This window comes from Camellia sinensis, chromosome 11, assembly GCF_055761805.1.
Source record: "Camellia sinensis isolate YWXY chromosome 11, ASM5576180v1, whole genome shotgun sequence".
NCBI classification, from domain to species: domain Eukaryota; kingdom Viridiplantae; phylum Streptophyta; class Magnoliopsida; order Ericales; family Theaceae; genus Camellia; species Camellia sinensis.
This window is the reverse complement of record NC_138971.1, coordinates 94,245,320-94,267,596: the sequence shown is the minus strand read 5'-3', so window position 1 is coordinate 94,267,596 and position 22,277 is coordinate 94,245,320.

Here is a 22,277-nt window from a genome sequence, read left to right as displayed (position 1 = left end):
TTCAACCCGAAAGGCATTACTCTGTAACAGTACAGGCCTTTTGGGGTGATGAACGCGGTCTTCTCTTCGTCTGGGGGGTACATGGCTATCTGGTGGTACCCTCTGTAGACATCTAGGAAACTCATTCTTCCATGCCCTGAAGTGGCATCCACTAGTTGGTCAATCTTGGGTAGAGGAAAGCTGTCTTTGGGACAAGCTTTGTTGAGGCTGGTGAAGTCTACGCAGACCCTCCATTTACCGTTCTTCTTCTTTACCACCACTGTATTGGATAGCCATGTCGGGTAGTGTACTTCTCTAATGGCCCTGGCCTCCAGAAGTCTGTCTACTTCTTTCTCTACTGCTTCGACGTGCATCAACGTCGGTCTTTTGGCTCGTTGAATTACAGGTTTGGCCGACCTATCAACATTCAGTTTGTGGCAAGTGACCTCGGGGTCAATGCCAGGCATTTCGTAAGGTGTCCAAGCAAACACCTCAATATTTGCTCTCAAAAAAGCTTCCAATTCTTTTTCCTCTTCTTCAGCCAGGCTCGATCTGAGAAGAAAGAAGTGTTCTTCATCCCCATCCTGGACGAGGATTTTCTTCAGTGCCTCTTTGCTCTTCTCGGCCGGTTCCTTGCCGACGTCTTCTAGGACTTCCACGTCCTCATCTTCAATTTCTGCCTTTTCTGGCTCTCGTATGCTGCAGGTAGATTTCATTGCTGCCATGGAGCAATTCTTTGCCTGCAGCTATTCGTCTCTGACTTCCTCTATCCCATGCTCTGTTGGGAATCGCAATAGTTGATGCAGAGTTAAGGGAACTGCCCCCATTGCATGCAACCATGGCCTTCCCAAGATGATGTTGTAAGGGGAGGGTGTGTCGATAATGGTGAATTCTATCTTGATCTTCCTGGTGCCAACCTGCACCTCCAAGCTTACTGTTCCAGTGGCCATGTCGACGTTCCATTGAACCCAACCATTGGGCCATTAGATTGTTCCATATCATCTGGGTGAAGGCCGAGCTCCTTGTAATATCGGACGTACATGATGTCACAAGAGCTGCCTTGGTCAATCAGGATGCGTTTCACTTGGCACTCCCTAACCTGGAGGGACACTACCAAGGCATCATTGTGCGGATGCTGGACCATCTCTAGGTTGGCTTCAGTAAAGGTTATCATTGGTCCCCGTCACTTTTCTGCCCGATGTCTTTTGTCCCCGACTTGGTAGACATGTTGTAGGTGTTTTACCTTCTGGGTCTCTCCTCAGATTTCATTTTTGTTGACCTTTGAGTGGATTACGTTGATTATCCGAGGTTCTCCTGCCTGTGGCTGTTGTGCTAGGAGAGGTGGGGTTACTGGTGCCTGAGGCAATCTTGCCCGTTCTTCCCTTGTCCTGGTCTCATCGACAAGGTCTCTCAAATGTCCTTGTCTCACTAGGTCTTCCAAATGTGCTTTCAAGGCTCTACAACCCTGAGTCGTATGCCTATCTTCATTGTGGTAGGCACAATGCCTGTTAATGTTTCTTTCCATGAACTCTCCTGGAGTCCTCTCTGGCGTTCTGAAATAGGGCTGGTTCCGAATTTGATCCAGGACTTTGTAGATCAGGATTCGGAACACAGTTGTTACTGCTTGTGTGACCCTTAGTTCTGCTTCTTGTTTGCTCGATCCATTGTTACCTCGGCCTCGCTTTGGCGAGCCGTTTCCTTTTTCTTGTTTTATCTCCTTTGCCCCCGACGTGTTTTCTTCGGCTCTGGTATACTTTTTGATTCTTGCCATGAGCTTTTCCATACTTTTTGGCAATGTCTTTGCCAAAGACTTTCGTAGTGGACAGTTGTCTTTCAGGCCGTTCTTAAAAGATACGACTGCCACCTCTTGATTACATTCAGGTATTCAGTTGAACACCTCATAGTATCTTTTTGCATAGGCCCTAAGGCCTTCATCCTTGCTGATCTTCAGAGCCATCAATGCATCCACCCTTAATGGCTGTAGCTTGTTTGTCACGAACCTAGCCACAAACATCTCGGCCAGGCCTTCCCAAGTCTTCACACTTCCCTTCGGTAGTTTGTGGAACCAATCTGATGCAATCTCCCCGAAGGATTAGGGGAACACTTTGTAGAGCAAGGGCTCGTTCCCACTATGCAATGCCATTGAATTCAAATATAGTCCAACGTGGAAGTTGAGATCTGACTTACCATCGTATATTTGAAACCTCGGCATACTGAATCGCTTCGGTGCCTCAAATCTGTCTAATTCCATCGAGAATGGTGTCCTCGGCTTATCTGGGGAGGTTACCTCGGCTTCGGCATTCTGTTGCTTCCTCTTGAGGTAATCTCTTAAGTCTTTTTTTCTCCGCCCAGGAGCTCGGCTATCTTTCGACTTCAGTCTTTTTGGTATACTACTCTCAGCCTCGTGGTGAGCCATTTTCGACCCTTCTCCATGAGTTGTGTCGAATCACAGTGCCTGCCCCTGAACATGCCAATGTCCTTTGGGGTCTACCTCTTTTGTGTGATACGTCCTCCGTGATTCTTCTCTTCTTGATTCTCTTCATCCGACTTCCCTGGAAGGTCGGTGAGAGTATCTTTCGCTCCTGTTATGCTGAGAGGCCACGGGGATTGTTTTCTGTCCTCCCTTCTGGGCATTAGCCGTTGGAATCGTCGTATCCTGCAGCGGGTATGGTGGCTGCATGACGTTATTTTACATCATGAAATTGACGACTGACTGCAGGTCTGCCAATTTGTTTGCCATCTCTTTTACCTATTCGTCTCTCCGTAGGCACCTATCCTTCCAAACCTGGAGGTTGTCCGTGTTGTAGTACCTGCTTTGATCAGGTTTCTTTGGTGCGTCGCCAGTCTGGCCGACGTCTTTCGCTCTGTGATTCTGGTCACGAGTTTCTGCATTGCATTCGTCTCCTGTGATATCAAGGTCAATAGGTCTCCCATTCCCAGCAGGAATGTCGTCCCCAACCTTTTCTTTCTGTCCGTTACTGGCCATCTATTCTCCTTTTGTTCCCATAGACAGCGCCAAATTGTGTGAGTGATTTTTGATCACACTGCCCGACTCAGTATTCAACTGGAGAACACTGATAGAATAGATGACACCTGCCTAATCTGTAACAGAAAGAGAAGATTCTGGCGGTGGTTCGTCCACCCGGGGGCATTCCGACGATCAAGTCAGTATATCTCTCAAAGATAATCAATAATACTTAACTCACTAGACAGAATATAAATTGCGTACCTTAGACCCATAGGGGTGCCTTTCTTTTATAGTTACCCCAATCCTAATCCTAATAGAAGCCTGACTTTTATGGATTCCTCTTCAGTACTTACTTTGGACTTCCTCAAGAGATAAAGAAAAACTCTCTGAGAGCTTTATCCTTATCTGGGCTAAGTCTCTTTTTTATTCTAGGACTCTTGTCTCTTATCTCTTATCCGCTTATCTCGGATTCCGATATCTTCAGAGATAACCTCGGCCTAACCGAGATGACCTCGGCATAACAACCAGGACATGTGGCATCTCTGCTAACACGTCGGCGTCACTTTGCCACGTGTTGGTACTCAAAAAAATATATCCCCACAATACTCATATTGTTTTTATGTACGATTCTTGATGATATTAACACAATTAGGGACCAATGAGATCTAGTTATACGCTAGCTAGTTCAGTAATATTGGTTCAGTATATGTGGATTTGATTCGGGTAAATATTGTGTTTTTTGAGAAATTATTATTACTAGAATTTGAGGTCTTTGACTACCTTGTGAACTTTATATTGCCATTTTAATTTTATTTGGGCAAATTACTACCTTTACCTTAGAATTTGTGTCATTTTAGTTCGTGTAATTTTTAGTTTTTATTGAATGTTAATCAGGTGCATGCTTAGGATTGAAATCAAAATAGGCTGCAAGATTTAGATCAAAGTTAAACCGGAATGTATTAGCCGCGAGATTCAGATCATCTCTTTTTTTTCTTTTCTTTTTTTGTTGAGCAAAACAGATTATCTCTATATATATGTGTGTGTGTGTATGTGTGTATCACAATCTGGTATGCATAGATGTTTGGTTTGGACTTTCATATCTAGTTCTTGGATTTCTCAGAATCTTTATCTTCTTTGATGAGTCATAAACAAGTGGCTGGACATTCAAAGCACTGAGAATAGATAAAACAGGAGAAAAGAGATGAGAGAGAAAGTGGATTTGGAGAGTAAAAATTAAACAGATAAGGAAAATATGTTTAGTAAACAGATAAGAAATTGAATTGTTATTTGAACAGATAAAAAAATTGTACATATACAAAATTGGACAGATAAAATTTGAACAGATAGGAAAAAAATTGAATAGATAGACATAAAACTAAACAAATAAAAGAAAAAAAATTGAATAGATAGTCAAAAAATTGAACAGATGAGGAAACAATTTGAACAGATAGATAACGAAAGTCAACAGATTAAAAAAGTCACCGGGTAAATTATGGGGTAAAATTAAAATAAAATGTTTTAAAAATAAACAAAATGATTTCTCACCAAACTATATCATAAAAGGTAGATTTCTTACGAACACAAAATATCCATTGGACCTACTTCATGTCCTTCTTAGCTTGGGCTTTTCAACAATTTTCTCATATATAAATTTATATATATATATATATATATTGTGGAATCTTTTGTTTATCATTAAATTTTTTGTTAATTAGAAATGGCTACAGAAAGTACTGTTACACTGGGAAATACTACTCTACACCCGTTGTGACAACACCAATTGTTTCTATTTTGATAGTTGTTGGACATGGTCATGTTTCCGTCAATCATGGGAAAAAACTTGAAAAAATCATTGGTACAGATTTTAAACACTGACAACAACAAATGTTAATTTATTTTATCACCTTGAATTTGACAAGGTTTTTGCAAGAAGATACTTTAGCTCTTAGTGAGAATGAAAGTGATGCACAAGTTGTTGCAGCAATGGATGCATAGAAATATGTAGATTTCCTCTGCAGGAACTATATCCTTAATGGATTGGATAACACATTATGCAATGTATATAGTCCAATCAAGATTGCAAAAGCATTGTGGGATTCCCTTGATTGCAAGTATAAAATGGAAGATACCGAATCAAAAAAGTTTGTTGTTGGTCACTTGCTTGATTTTAAAATGGTAGATTCTAAAACAGTCATCAATCAAGTCCAAGAACTTCATGTTATCTTGCATGAAATTCATACAGAATGAATGTCTTTGAGCACATTTTTTCAAGTGACAGCTATTATTGAAAAATTACCGTCGACTTGGAGGAATTTCAAAAACTATTTAAAACACAAATGTAAAGAGATGTCACTAGAGGATTTGATTGTTTGCTTGCGGATTGAAGAGGATAATTGTGGTTTTGAAAGAAAAAAAAATTGAATCTAAGCCAAACATTGTGGAACAATAGCCAAAATTCAACAATAAGAAAAGGAAACATCTCGGAGAGAGTTCTAAGCAAGGTGCTAAAAGTGGAGACACTAATAATTTTAATTCCAAATGCTTTGTGTGTGACAAACTGAGACATCGTGCCAAAGATTGTCGCAAGAGAAGGACTTAAGGGAAGTTCAAAAAGAAACCCACTCAAGCCAACCTAACTGAAGAAGAAAGCCTTTGTGTAATGGTTTCGTACCTGAATGTATCTGGCGTCGTGTCTGAAGTCAATTTAGTGGACAACCCTAAAGCATGGTAGGTGGACACAGGCACTACTTGCCATATTTGTTCAGAGAAAAAGATGTTCTCATCATATCATGCAGCAGAAGATGGAGAACAACTCTACATGGAGAATTCTTCAACTTCTAAAGTTGAGGGACAAGGGAACGTAGTGCTAAAGATGATGTCATGCAAAAACTCACTCTTAAAGATGTGCCGCATGTATCAAATATTCGAAAGAACTTGGTTTCTAGATTTTTGCTAAGCAATGATGGGTTTAAACTAGTGTTTGAGTCTGATAAGTTTGTACTCACCAAAAATGGAATGTATGAAGGAAAATGGTACATGTGTGATAGGCTATTTAAACTTAATGTAATGACTATTTGTTGGCTACATATTTTGTATAAGCCAATCACAGTTCGACACGTGGCAAGTTAAGGGCAATACGGGAAAACAGTTCGAATCTTTAATCGTAATCACACACGTAGCAGTTAGTATTGGTTATTGTGGATCTGCATAAACACTGGATCAGCAAATAGATGCAAAATGACGTGGCTCTAACGGTTATTCGTATTTAAATTCAAAATCAAGAGGGAAGCCTAACTGCAGATATGGCATAATGGAGCTAACTATAAGGCAACATGATCAACGACTATGGAGGGGTGGTTCGACGGTTAGAAATGCAATTTGACAGTTGTTTTGAGAAGTATAAATAGCAGAGAAGGTCCTAGAAAGTGGCCCCCAGACTCAGATCCAAAAAACCAGTTTTATTCTACTTTATTTCCTTTCCATTTTTTACATTTCTCGTTCTTTACATTTATGTACTTCAGTTACTGCACTGCACTTCGTTCGTAGGAGTAGTTTCAAGTAGTTTGCTGCTGTAAACCTCTACGAGGCTGATTTGGATCTTTGTAAGTCTTTCATTTTACTTAATGAAATGCTATAATTGTTCTTCATTTAATCATTGTTTGTTTAATTCTCCTAAACAAAGCCACCAGTAAAAGTCCTCTTCATTGAGGCTGAAAGAACTAAAACGCAATCGTCTGATAATTGGTTGGAAATTAATATTCTGTAAGGACTGATTGGTCCTTGCTGGCACGCTCACAATTACAATAGTAACCTTTGAAAGCCAAAAAAGCCAACATATATTTTTGGCACGCCAGTGGGACAAATTAAAATGGCTAGACGTAGGAGACAAGGAGAAAATGAACGCTTGGAAGAAGGTGTAGAAGGAGAGGTAGAAATACCTAATCCAGAGGATAATGTGATGACACATCCTGTGGAAGTACCTGTTTTATCAGAACCTATGGTCGAATAGACTAGCATTTCAGAGCAAGTACCACATGTTCAGAGTATTGGACGAGGCCAAGGAATTGGACCATCCACTGCTCCATCTACTCTGCCAATGAATCCATGGGGAGGCTTAGTAGATGCTATGGGACAGCAGTTAATGAACACCATGGAAAGATGGGTAACATCCTTTTTGGATCGAATGAATACTCATCAACCAACTAACACAAGGCATATAGAGGAAGTTACAAATGTCCCTTAGCAAAGATTGGCTAGAGATAAACAGCCTATGCAGAGTAATGGACATACTAATGGTCAAACTAGTAACCAAAACTATGAAAGACCATCACCTCAGTCTTGGTATGAGCCTCTTTCGAGGCCTGCAATAAATCAAAATGCCTCATTACTTAACAGTGAAGCCATGCAAATTGGTGGATTTGGTCCAACATAAGAGAATGACATAAGGGTGTTTCCAAATCCCATGTTCTAAGCCATACCTGGCACAAGGGGGTTCAATAATCCATTGTTCGAATTAATACCCCGGGGGTTTGGAAGGGTTTCCTACAACTGGAAGAGACACAACACCTGTTCCAACACTTTTCGCAGGTCCTTTCGCAGGACAGGCTTAGAGAGGTCACCCATACCCTCAACAACAGCCAGCACCACAGGGACAACCAGTCCCAAACATACCATCCTATGGACTAAGAGGACCCCAGGCACAAGGTTGTCCACCAAATCCTGTGTTTGTTCCTCCAGTAGTGGTTCAACAAGCACAAAATATGGTTCTTAGGGACCAAATTGCTGATATTGTTAGAGAGATGTGTGGACCAATGGCTTGGGGGGTTCAAATTCCTGTGTACAGGAAGCCATATCTAAAATGGGTAGATAGGGTGCATGAATACCCAAGAGGATTTAGGATACCAAACTTTGCTCTTTTTTATGAAAATGGAAACCAGTCAACGGTTGAACATATTGCTAGGTTTGCTGCTCAATGTGGTGAATTTACTAATAATGACTATATGAAGTTAAGACTATTCCCAAATTCTCTTCCTGGGGCAGCCTTCGTATGGTATATTAACCTTACACCTGGCTCTATTCAGACTTGGCAACAAATGGAGGAGGCATATCACGCCCAATTCTTCCAAACGGAGCTAGAAGTTTCCATGGCAGACTTGGCAAGGTTGAGCCAAAGGCCTGATGAAAAGGCTGCTCAATTTATCGCCAGATTCAAAAGAGCACGAAACAAATATAGGATCATCCTATCAGAGCCAGAATTCGTGAGATTGACTCAAAACGGTTTAGAGTTTAGGCTTTGAAAGAAGTTTGACTCAACTGAGTTTAGAGATTTAGTCGAACTAACCTATAAAGTGTCTAGGTATGAAGTATTACTACAGGAAGAACAAGATCGAAGTAATGCATCATACAAGACATATTATAGAGATCCTAATTATGAGATTGATGCAGTAGAGATTGTAGAAAAAAAACCTGTGATCTGTGAAGCATTAATTCATAAAGACACAACAATTGACCAGCAATTTAAAAAGAAATACCTTCATAGGAAATACTCTTTCGATTTAACAAAGGCAGATGACATTTTTTATCATTTGCTTGCGGACAACTTTCTGAAGTTACCAAAAGGAGTCAAAATTCCGTATCCAGAGGAACTTAAAGGAAAAGTGTACTGTAAATGGCATAATTCTTGGTCTCACTCAACTAAAAACTGCATTGTTTTTCGAGACAGGATCTAAGAGCAAATTCGAAAGGGGAGTTTAAAATTCCCAGCTAAAGCAGAAAAGGCCATGGGGATTGACACTAATCCATTTCCAGAAATTGGAGAAGTGGCAACCAATGTTATTGTGCCAAACTTCCAGAACTTGTTCTTGAAAGAATTGGAAGAGGTCAATGTACAAATGCATGTTGCCAGCCAGAACACTGTCGAGAAAGTTACTAGAAGTTTACCAGTTGTTGGACAATGTGTTGCAGGCCAGAAGGAAGACTCTGACAAAGAGGCATTGGATGATGATGCTTTAGAGGCAGTTGTTATGCAAATAATGTGTCCCAAATGCAGGCTGAGCTACAAGTGGTTGAAAGGGCTTCCAATTGATGGTAAGCAGTATTATAATGATGTGAAGAGGCGTCCTAAACCAACCAGTGCTTATAACAAAAGGCCATATCCAACTGGTATTAGGTAGCAGCCATCAATGGCTGAGCCAACAACCACCAGAATGCACTCCAAGGGCAAGAGACCTCTACATGAATTTAGACCACTAGACTATTACAGAATAGAGGGCAATCGTCCTGAAAGAAGGCCTGAAATGGGCTCAGGTTATGGGATTAAAGCCAGAGATTGGCCCCCTAGATCAGCATCACGCAAGATGAAAAGTGGCCACCTTCATGGAAAGCCTGAATTAGGCCCAAAGCAGGGAGTCACGGCTAAGCAATGGCCTTCACAGCCAGCTTCAAAATTGGCTTCGAAGGAAGAAAGAGGCAGCTCGACAACTGAGCTAGTGAGTTCATGGGTATCTAGAGTTCTAGATTGGTTTGTCATGCAGAACAATCATTAGGGTAGGATGGTTAAACCCCCTTTGGTAGCTCCAAATAATTGGGTGTTACTAAAGTATCCAAAAACAAAGGAACCAGATATGGTCCCAGTGATCCCTAGATCCCAAAGGAGGAAGATCCAACGAAGGTACACTCAGTACCAGAAGGATCAGAAAGAAAGTGAAGAAAGCTCTTCATTGGTCCAGCCAAAGGGCCAAGCAGAGGAAGAAAAAAGTTTAAAGTTAGATCATAATCCAAAATCAACTCTTCAAGACAAGAGGAATTGCAGCAGAGAGCAATTGGCCAAAGTTCATTCCGACCTGAAAGCCAAAGAGAGATCCAGTTTGGCAAGACTGGAAAAGGCTTTGATGGAAAGTGATAGTGAGACAGAGAAAGAAATTGGACTAGGCCAAAGGAAAGAGATGGTTGAAGAAGAAATGTTTGAAGCCTTCATGGCTGAACAAACATTTTTGGTTGAAAAACTAGCAGAAATAGACCATTCGAAGGAAGTTACGATTACTGAAGTGCCAGAATGCAGCATGGAAGATGCTTCTGAAATAATTGAACAAGTTGTCTAGGAAGAGAAATAGGTACAGCTAGTCATCCAATTTGGCTCGTTTCCCCCAGTATCAGTGAATATGGTACATATACTATCACAAGAATTCCAAGCTGAAGATGAGAACCAAGAAGGTCAAAAAATTGACCCAATTCTAGTTTCCAGTGAAGAGTCACAAGTGAGTATGGTGCAAGATGAATCCGAAGTGGCCATACTAATGGAAACTGGAGATGAGAGTGAGGAAGAGGTGAGTATTAACCTCTTATACCCTTTTGAGTATCCCACAACATCCATGACACAGCATGTCAAACCCTTGTATATCAAGGCCTTCTTCGATGGGATACAGATGAACCGAGTGTTGGTGGATAATGGGGCAGTAGTAAACCTGCTTCCGAAATCTTGTTTGAAGAAACTAGGAAAAAGGAACCCCAGACTAATCCCAACCAGTACAACCATTGCTGGTTTCGCTAGAGACAAACAGATGGCTCAAGGCATTTTGCTCATTAACCTGAGTGTGGGAACCAGGGACTGTATGATTGCAATCTTTTTATTGATGGCAATGCTAAATACAATGCTCTACTTGGTAGGGATTAGATTCACACCAAAAAGTGTGTGCCTTCCTCTCTACATCAGAAAACAATGATGGCCTTAGGCAGTGGAGAGATAGAGGAGATCAATGCAGATCCTCAACCCTTCATAGCTTGTGCAGATTTTGTACAGGCCAAATTGTATACTGAAGGAGTGGCACCACTCAATGTACTGAGGAAACCTGATGGATCAGTCGAAGTGATGGCTGATGAGGAATTAGCACACCTAAAACACTTAGTTCAAGAAAGTGCTGAGGAGGAGTTTGTCGCCAAATATGACAATGATGCCTGGTTATAGGCAAAGAGATGACACACAAGAGGCTAGATCTTTGGCTTTAATTAAATTCTCAATATTGGACATAAAATCAATAGTCTAGAAGGTGCAAAAGCAAGAAAAAGAAGCCATAGTAATTGGCTGTGAACAGGAACAACAACAGATCAGGATTTTGCCCTTGGGTAAATATTGTGCATTAGACATTGAAACAAAGGTCCAGGAGATACAGGAAGAAGAAGCCTTATGGACAGACTTTGTCTATGAGGAGGAGGGCAAAGAGGTTGAATCAAATAAACTGGAGGCAGGACAAAGCAAAAAGATTGCTTCGAAGGTAAAAGAAATAAAAAAAGAAGCATCAGTAAGTCCTCAGATGCAAGACGCTTTGGAAGAAGTGAACTTGTGGGAAGGTTCTATACAGCAGCCGAACTATATAAGTGCTTGGTTGAATGCTCTTGACAGGGACCAGTTGTTGGTGGTCTTGAAGAGATATAAAGGTTGTTTTGCATGGTCTTATAATGAGCTACCAGGATTGGATAGATCATTAGTAAAACATAGGCTCCCTATGAGGCCTAATTTCAAGCCATATAAGCAAAAACCAAGAAGAATGAGTCATGAAGTGATTCAGAAGGTCAAGGAAGAAATCCTTAGCCTCCTCAAGGCAGGCTTTATTAGGACAGTCAGGTATGTTGAATGGCTATCTAATATTGTGCCTGTAGTCAAGAAGAATGGTAAAATGAGGTCATGCATTGATTTCAGAAATCTGAATCTAGCAACTCCAAAAGATGAGTATCCTATGCCCATAGTAGATTTATTGGTAGACAGCTCAGCAGGGCATTGAGTTTTATCAATGATGGATGGGCACTCTGGTTATAACCAAATCTGCATTGCAGAAGGGGATATCCATAAGACAACATTCAGATGTCGTGGGAACATTGGCACATTCAAATAGGTTAAAATGCCATTTGGTTTGAAGAATGTTGGGGCTGCATATCAAAGATATGAACACTATCTTTCATGATCTCATTGGAGGATATTTAGAGTGTTACATTGATGATATTGTAGTAAAGTCCCAATCCATGGGGGAACATTTGTTTCACTTGGAGGCAGCTTTTAAAAGAATGAGAAAGTTCAAGTTGAAACTCAATCCTCTCAAATATGCTTTTGGCATATCAGCTGAAAACTTCTTGGGCTATGTAGTGCACAAGCAGGGAATACAGATTGATCAGAATAAAGCCAAAACCATCATTGAAGCCAGACCTCCATCAAGTAAGAAAGAAGTACAAAAGTTTCTTGGGCAGGTTAATTTTCTTCGAAGATTTATTTCTAATACTGCAGGGAAAACTAAAGTATTTTCTTCCTTATTCAGGTTGAAAGATGAAGAGGAATTTGTGTGGACAATAGAGCATCAAACTGCTTTTGAAGGAATCAAAGCCTACTTAGCCAAACCTCCAGTGCTGATGCCATCAAAGGGTGATAAGCCCTTGAAGTTGTACATAGCTGCAGTAAAAGATTCACTGGGAGTTTTCTTAGCATAAGACAATGAAGAAGGCAAAGAGTAAGTAGTTTACTACCTTAGTAAGTTTCTAAATTCTTATGAATGTAAATATTTAGCAGTAGAGAAGCTGTGCCTTGCATTGTATTTTGCTACAATGAAATTAAGATACTATCTTTTGCCTACAACTGTCTTGGTAATTGCAACCACAGATTTGGTTAAATATATGTTATCTAGACCCATGTTGAGGGGAAGAATTGACAAATGGATATTAGCTTTATCAGAATTTCATTTCGAATACGTCCCCCAAAAGGCAGTAAAAGGACAAGTTTTAGCTAATTTTTTGGCAGACCATCCATGTCAAACAGAAAGCCAAGAGATAATGGAACTTGGTATGGTTAGTGTCGAACCATGGAAAATGTGGTTCAATGGATCAAAAGCTAATGGTCTAACTGGAATTGGTGTAGTAATTAAGTTGCCATAAGGGGTAGAAACCACACATGGTTTCAGAGTGGATGAAATTACTTGTTCTAATAATCAAGTTGAATATGAAGCCTTAATAATGGGACTGGAAATACTTATTGGATTACAAGCTCATGCAGTTAACATATTTGGAGATTCTTAATTGGTGGTTAACCAGGTGAAAAGGATTTTCAAATGTCAAAGTGTAAGCATGTTGGCATACTATGTTGTTGCATTACATCTGCTTTCTTAATTTCAGATAACAAATGTAGCTTATGTTCCAAGATTCTTGAATAATAAAGCTAATGATGTGGCTTAGAAAGCTTCGAATTTCAAGAAAATGGATAATACTCAAAGGGACATAAGCCAAACAACAAATCAGAAAGTAATACCACCCTTAAATAAAATGAATGTGGTCCTGGAAGTCAATCGTAATGACTTACAAGAACAAGATTGGAGGCATCCAATAATGCAGTATCTAGCTGGTCCATCTTCGAAAGCCAGCAGAAAAATCAAATTGCAATCTATGCAATACATCATATATGGTAATGCTCTCTACAAAAGGGAGGCAGATGGGTTATTGTTGGAATGTTTAGGTCCAAATGAAGCATTGACAGCTATGGCTGAGGTTCATGAAGGCATCTGTGGTGCTCATCAGCCTGGTGTGAAGATGAGATGGCTGCTTCGAAGACATTCCTACTATTGGCCAACCATCCTTAAAGGCTATATAGAATATGCTAGAGGTTGCCAGGCATGCCAAAAGCATGTCACAATAAGGCATGTACCCATAACTGATCTGCATGCAGTTGTGAAGCCTTGGCCATTTAGAGGATGGGTCATGGATATGATGGGAAAAATACATCCACCCTCTTCAAAGCATCATTGTTTCATTTTAGTGGCCACAGACTATTTCACTAAGTGGGTTGAAGCTAAGCCATATAAGGTTGTAGACCAGATCGAAGTTATTGGATTAATTAAAGATCTGATCTACATATTTGGAATCTCACAGACTATAACTGTTGATAATGGGACTGTATTTGATGGGAAAATGGTAAAGTCTTTTGTGGCAGAGTTTGGAATTAGCCTTATTAATTCCACCCCTATTATGCACAAGCCAATGGTCAAGCTGAATCATCCAAAAAGTCTTTGAAGAAAGGAATACAGAAAGTTATGGAAGATAATCCCAAGGATTGGCATAACTTGTTGTTGGATGTATTGAGAGCTTATAGGACTTCTCCAAGATCAAGTACAGGAATCACTCCTTATGCCTTAGTATATGGGCATGATGCAATGCTACCTATGGAAATTAATGTTAAGTCCTTGAGGGTGAAATGCCAAGATCAGTTAGATATTGATCAATACCATCAGAGTATGTGTTTAGAATTAGAAAGTATAGATGAAACTAGAATTTTGACATTAAATAGCATTCTTTTTCAAAAGAAGAAAGCAACCAAAAACTATAATAAGAAAGTCAAGCACGTTAGCTTTGATGAAGGTGATTTGGTATGGAAGACAATACTCCCAATAGGGATTAAAAGCCACAAGTTTGGCACATGGTCACCTAACTGGAAAGGACCATATCAAGTTCATAGAGTCTTGCCTTTGGGAGCATATCATTTGAAAAATTTGAATGGATATGTACATCCCAAAAAGATTAATGGCAGATATTTGAAGCCTTATTATCCAACCGTGTGGGAAACACAAAAAATAAAATAAGTGCTAAATGAAAAGAACATGAGAACACTCAAATGATGAACAAGAACTTTATTTCATAAAGAGTTGAGTACATGTAGCCATAGATTGGCCCAAAAGTCAGTACAGTGTTTCAGTTGTTCTTTTACAATAGATGCTCTATTCTTGAGAGATGGGAACAACTGAATGGTCGTGGTCATCTCTTGCTTTCGATCAGCTAGCTCTTGATTAGTAATTTGCAACTTGGTGACAGTTCGATCTAAAGCTTGGTTGACTGCTGATAACTCTTCCTCAAGTTGAGCCTTCTTTTCCAACAGTTGAGCTTGAAATTGGGAGACAGAGGAATGTTGCTCTTTCAATTTTGATATTTTAGCATGTATTTTGGAAACAAAACTCTGATCTCCCAATAATTTCTCCTTTGCAGCCTTGGTAGCATGACAGATGTTGATGTAAAAATCGATGGTGGCTGCTGTCTGAGATAAATGACTTGAAACAATCATGCTGAATTGCTCAACAATCTTGCAGCACTGGAGGAAGCCATTTTTTATTATAGGCCTTTGTAAGGCTTCGAAAGGAATTCTCGAAAAGGATGTTAGCTGTCCAAGTCTATTGGAGGCAAGGAAGTCTTACCACTGGAGGAAGAGCTCTCAAAAATTTCTAATAAAGAATTAGCTAGAATTAATGGCTCAGTCTCACTGCTAGCTATTGGAGAGGTGGAAGGTATGTCAAAGAGACTAGCTAGCCTAGCTTCCAAGATATCCACCTCATCCATTGACATAGAAGGTACAGAAAGAGCTTTGGTAGAAGGAAGAAATGACTGCATAGGAATAAGAGGAGAATGTGGAGTATCCTTAGCAGTTTCTATGGTTTTGGCCACCAGTAAATCGAGAGAGGAGGGATTGGAGCTAGACAGAGATAATGAGCAAGGAATTGGAGAGCTGCCAGTGTCTTCTCTATGGAAATCAGCTATCATTGCAGATAATGTATTAGCTGGAATTTTCTCAGGAGGAGAAGAGGCAACAAGGCTTAAAGGGGGAGTAAATTGAGTGGAATTGAAAGATAAATGAGAGAAGTATGGAGTTAAACCAAAAGAAAGAGATGCAGGAATACTTGTCCTCAAGAAAGGTATGGAAAATATAGGGCCAAGAAGTGGGAGTATTGTCTGAATGGGCTCTACATTTTGAGGGATTCTTCTTGTGGAGACCCTACACCTAGTAGTATGAACATTAAGAAAATGAACATAAAATTCTGAAAGAAAAGAAATCTGAAAATGCATACCCTTTTTCGAAGTAGCTCTGGTGACTCTGGAGGGAGGAAGTGAGACTGCAGGAATAGTTTTGGTAGCTGTAGAAGGAGAGGAGACGGTCCCGGTTTCTTTTGATTTAGCCTTAGAAGGTACACCTAGCCCTATTAGTAAATCACGAGGATGTATTGCTAGATGCACCTCCATATTAGCTGTCCACCAATTTTGAAATCTCTTTCAAGCTAAGTCAGATAAGATGAATGGAGTAAATTTGAACTCACTCAAGTCTTTCAACAGTTTAAATGTTGCCTCCTCTAGTTTGGATTTAGGTACTCTTAGATCTCTGGCTGTGAGATGAACATTCGAGAGATTGCAGAGTGGAATGGGAATTCCTTGGGTAAGCCCAAATTGCCTGGCAAATTGAGAAGGGCAATATACCTCAGATATGTACTTGTAGGCTCGAGGGTTTAAAGTACAAATGCACAGTTCCCTCGGCAACAAAATGGAAGCCCACATATCTTTGTGTGATAGGATGGAACACTCTTTATCAGCCAAGAATGTTTGCAACCAAGTTGGTCCTTTGTTGGCATCAAAGGGGAAAAAGAAGGTGGCAGCTGGGGAAATAGGAAGTTGATGAAAAAAGGTAAGGTAGTAGGCAAAAGAAGCTGGATAAAGAACAATTCTAGCATACTTTTCTCTGTAAGTGCTAGGGTTTTGAACTAAAAACTTCAAGCACTTAGGATGCAGGTCAGTAAAGTATGCAAAGAGCCAAAGTTGAAGTATCCAGAGAGGACCTCCATAATTGATATCGAAAGGCCTTTCACAAAATTGGGAGTAGGCTCTATAGACATGGCCTAAAAGGTGAGGGGCCAAGGCTATTCGTTTCTTCAAAACAAGGGCCTTCGCAAATGGGGCGAACTCAGGCATGATCTGTTGAGATGATGTACAAAAGAGAAATTTACACAACCAGTATAAAATAAAGAAAAAGAGTTCTCGATCACTCATGGCGCCTTCCCTTTTATTTTCAGCCTTTACAAAGTCACTGAAGGAAGAATTTAAAGGTGGAAGGGAAAACTTAACAGAAAGGTATGGATAGTTTGGTGTAAAAGGAGTACCGAGTGGTGAAAGCCCTAAGAGATGGCAGATATCAAGAACGGTGGGGGCCATCATGCCATACCGAACTGAAAAAAATTAAAAGCCATGTTCCAAAAGCAAAGAGCGGCATGAATCAAAAAAGGGTCTTCAGGAATGATAAACCTGGAAAGACGAAGGGCGTCAAGAATACAGAGTTCTTGCAGGTCCCATTCTCTTGCAGGCACAGCCCTGTCGTACCATTCCTTCCACTCAGCCCTCAATGTTGGCTAGCAACGATGAGGGTGGTTCATTCTCCAATTTCTCCAGTCAAGCCCTCCTTCATAGTGAAGAAAATGGTCCTCCAAGCGAGGGTACAAAGCAGGGAGTTGAGCGGGAGCCTCTTGAAAGATAGGACCTATGACATATTCTTATTTGTCACTATGGCGAGGGACAAAGAGGCGTTCATTTATGGCACTTGATCCATTAGCTTTAAACTTAGTAATCTCTTCCTCAATACTGTAGACACCCCATTTTTGACCGTCCTCAAGACTTGGACGTCATCGTTTGAACACTCGGTGATTATCCTTGTTTGTGTTCGTTTGGAGTTCCCGGAGGTCTCGGCTCGCGCGCCTTGCCTTAGGATCCCCGAACTCGACCGTTTAGTGTCTGGTTTTGCACCAAACACTTGCATCTTGCCTTTGAGAGGCAGGGTGGGGCTTGTAGACCATCCCCACCCATCACCGACAGTGGCTAGATGCCACCGGCTGGTTTTTGCTGCCACCGGCAATATAGTTTGCCGGCCGGCACTCTTTATTGCCGGTCAGTACTATTTGTTGCCGACCGGCACTCTTTTTGGCCAAGATGGCATTTTTGGCCGGCCGATTGCTGTTCATCTGCTTTTGCAGATATTTTTAGACAGCTGTATTGCTTTTGCTCCCCTCCATACACGTGTATGGAGGGATCTCCCTATTGCAAAGCTTGTCTTGTAAGCTTTACAAGAGGCATATAGGGAGGAGCTCTCTCAAAGGAAAAAGGAGAGGCTTTAGACATTTTTGAGGAGAGAAGACAGAGGAGAGCTCTGGTTTTTCTAGGGTTAGGGTTAGATACACTCACCTATCTCTCTTTTCCTCTCATTTTGTACACTAGGTGTTTTGTGTCTCACTATTGCACACAAACACCTAGTGTTTCACCTTCCTCTTGGAGCTGAGGTTCTAAAGAGTGTGTCTTGAGATTTTGGTGTTGGATTCAAGCTCAAGGAGGCCATTGGAGCACCATTTGTGAAGGGGTCTTCAAGGGTGAGATTCTAGTCCTTTTTTCCCCCATTCTTGCATCAATTTTATACCTATCTTAGAGCTGTTTTTGTGCTTATTGTATAACATAAAAAAGTTCTATTTTTAGGCCCTCTTTATTGTTTATTAAGAGTGTTTTGTTGTTTGAGGGTTGTTGACCACCCTTAGGCCTTGAAAGGCCTCTTTTTGGACCATTTTGTGTTAGCTCCGGGATTTTGGTGTTGAGGTCTCTTCACCACTGAAATCTTGAGGGATTTCAGTGGTGAAGATGATGCTTTGAAGTCCCAAGAAGGACAGGGCCACCCCCTCTCCTTGTTGTCCTTGAAAAGGGCATGTTTTGGCCTCTTAAGGAAGCCTATGCTTGAATGTGTGTTGAGCATGTTTGGTTTGTTTTTCATGCTTATATATCCATAATATAACATGATTTCAAGTTGGTTTTGGAACTCCATGCGTGTTTAGCATAGTTGCCATGTAATGCCTTATTTGTGCCTTAACATGTTCTAGGTTGTTAGCCTTTGTTGGAGCATGTTTTAGGCTTGTATTTGTGAAGATTATGTGCTTATTTTGCCATGTTTTAGCTCTGTCCATAATTGTTTGGGTTGATCTTTGCATGCATTATATAGCTCCTTTGTATTTGGGCTTGTTGGCCTTGAGTATGTGCATGTGTAGCATGCCATCTTTGCATTGTTTTGATGATTTGGAATCATCCTACATGCCATTTCAGTCCCATTTCCATGCTTGTTTGATTGCTTTGCATGTCTCTTTAATGCTTTGAAAGTATGTGTTGCAATGCTCCATGTTTTGGCCATGGTGTATGCCTTTGTATTTGGGCCATTTAGATGCCATCTAAAGAGTCCTTTAGCCTTGTTTTAACATGCTAAACCTCTGATTTTGGTCCCTCTTTGCATGCCTTGTTTGGTCTTGTTAAGTGTAGTTCAATGCCTCATTGATTTGCTTTGAACACTTAGGCCATTTGGTGCATGCTTAGCTTGATTTGTTGCTTGATTTGTGCCCAAGTGTAGGCCTTCCATCATGTGTATGTGTGCATGTGTTTTGGCTTCTTGTTTTGGTCATTATGGCCACTGTTTTAGGCCTTATTAGAGCTGCCTAATTCATGTATAAGTCCATCTTGCCATCCATTTGCATTGCCATATGTATGCTTGCATGATTGCATAAGTGTTTTGCCATGCCATGTTGCATCCTTAGCTTGTATGCCTAGGTTGCATTGCATCTTGCATGCATGCCTCGTTCCTTGAATTGGTGATAGGAATTGGGCCTAATTTGTTTGATTGGTTTGCATGCATTTTAAATCAAAGTTGCATACTTGGTCCTTTGGGCCATCATGCATGGAAATGCGTGATTGGTGGTCCGAGAACCGAAGCACATGTCCCTTTGAGTCATCACAATGATAAGAGACATGGTTAGTGCATACATGCCTTGAAATATGCTGCCATGCCTTGTTTTGCCCTCTGTTGCTGTGAGTTGCAGGTTCTGCAGGAATACTCTGCCGACCGGCAGTGTAATGTGCCGACCGGCACCATTTTCTCTGCCGACAGACCCTATTTTGTGCCGATGGCCATACTACACTGCCGGTGGAAGTTTCATTCAGCCGGTGGTGATCCCCTCTGTCCAAGGATGCAGTCCTGAGGTTTTGACAGCCTCCAGAGGAGGAAAGGAAGGAAAACAGAGGCAGCTTGCGCATGGTGGCGCGTTTCCCGAGGCGTTTTCCTGCTTTAATTAATTTATTTAATTTTTTAATTAAATTAGTTAATTTGTAATATTAATTAGCTTGCGTAGTTAATTAATTTGTAATATTTATTCGGTCCCTCCGAGCGAGGGCAAATCTGTAATAAGTGTGTGTGGGTGGTGTGTATGTCTTCCAACCTCACTTCTTTCTTCCCTTTTACTTACCCGCTTTAATGGTTAGTATTAGGGCACGTTTAATTTAGCATACCTTATGCTATGCATGTTAGCATCCATGCATTTGTATTGCATGCGTTAGGCTCGGTACATCACGCTAACTGCATCAATACTTCAATTCCCAAACTGAATACGTGATAATTGTGCATTTTCACATGACATGTTTAGGATAGCCGAGCCTATTCTAGCAACATTTTGTATGCGATGCATTAGGCACTTCACATGGACTTGGATCATGCATGTTTGCTAACAAGTTCTTTGTTTTGGCACGGAGTACTATGTAAGTATTTCCGCTTTAGCATATCACATGAGTGTGAATGTTACCATGACAGCATGCTTAACATGTGGCTAGATGCTTATGTGTTATAATTGCTTGAATGCCTGTGGGTGAAGGTTGGATTGTTTGAGTTGGAAAAACTCGTTGAAATCCGTATTTTAGCCTACTTGCGAGTAGCAAATTCCAAAGCATTTTCAAACCGAACGGATATGCAATGTTTATTTCCAAATTAGGCAATCTAGTCTATACTTGTTTGATGCGCGCATAACATAGTAATTCTAGGCTAATAAATGGAATAAGATCACATAAAGTTTTCAAAATCAGATATCACGGTTAGTAGAGGCCGGTCTTCGGACCGGGCGAAAGGGGGTGCTCATAGCTGACCTTCCCCGATCGTACCCAAGCTCCCGAGCCGAGACAACTCCGGTGATGACGGACATGTGGCCTTCGGCACCGAGTCAGGGTTTCCTAAATTCTCCCATTTTAAAATATTTAGGTGGCGACTCTGTATCTGGCAAAGCAGTCCATGTTTGGCACTACTTTTTCAAAAATCTGTTTCTCAAAACGATTTGCCAGATTTGGACTCTTTGGTTCAAATTTAGAACCGCGACACAAAAAATCGAGAGTCCGAACTGTAGCGAGGTCCCCTCCCTCCGCGGGCTTGTTACAAATACATCTTTTCAAAGCCATCGTTGGGCTTATACGTTCGCCGGTTGGCACTTTCAAAGAAGAAGGCTCCATTGATAACAAGCAGTGAGGAAGAGAGGGTCAGTAGGGATGAAGGGTTTGTGTGTTAGACAAACGAGTGAGTTCAAAGCATGAAATAAAAGGGGTTTTAAAACCTTTGTGCCTGAAAAATATATCTAATCGTTTTATATAGATGGAATTCGTAAAAAGTACTAAAGGTACGGATGCGAAAAGTTTCCTTTAATATTGATAGTTATAGAGGGAAACACATCTCAAATATTGATGTCAGCTTCGAAATAAAATATTTGGCTTCGAAGCCAAATTTTGGCACCAAATTCAACTGACAAACGGCTTCAGAAGTAGGAAGCCGACTTCGAAGCACATTCTATGCCTAACGATGCAAGAATGCTTAGGTATTTGTTTACTTCAAAAAGATTAGAGACCAGTTTTAGGTTTCTTAATGAGAGTAAAGTCCTTCGAGGCAAAATTTGAAATACCTTATGGCTAGAAATTTCCAAGTTTCAAACCAATAGTTGGTTTGATAGTATATAGAAGAAATTACCCTTTCCAAATAAAACAGTGCAGTACTTAGCAGAGGTTTCCATACTTTGGAAAATATAGACTATTTGTTCGAAACAAAATTGATTTGAAAGTCCTTGGTTGTTTTAACCATATGTTGGGGAATTGGATATGATCAAATCAAGTTTCGAAAGGCAAAATTGGTGAATTCGGAGCTCTGATTCTAAAAGGAAACCGGCAAAAGTTGTTAATTACACTCCATAAGTTGGAAAAGTTCAAGTTGGTTTTTTCAGTATTGCCATTGGTAATGATCGAATTGAGATTCGAATGATGAAATTGTTGACTTCGAAGCCCTAAGTTTGTTTGACTTTGACAAATAGGGTAAAATTAAACCATGCCAAATAAAAAGCAAACATCTTAGCTTTATTAAAATAAGAGCAATTGCATCATAGGCCTTCTTTGGCTACATATTCAAGCTCATAAAAATAAGGAATAGAATAAATAATAAGGTCATGAAATTTGCTCCAACTGTGGTCAATGAACTTCTGTTCTTTCGTTATTCTATCTTCTATCTTCTCCAGGCTGGGCTTCTGAAGTTGATATGCTCTAACTTGATAAAAAAGTTTCTCAGCCTTTATTTTGAATTCTGTTTCCTTCATCCCTTGTTCCATCTCATCCATGTCCATGTCATCCCAGTATGTAGAGTCTTTATTCTTGAAATCATTATATTCATCGA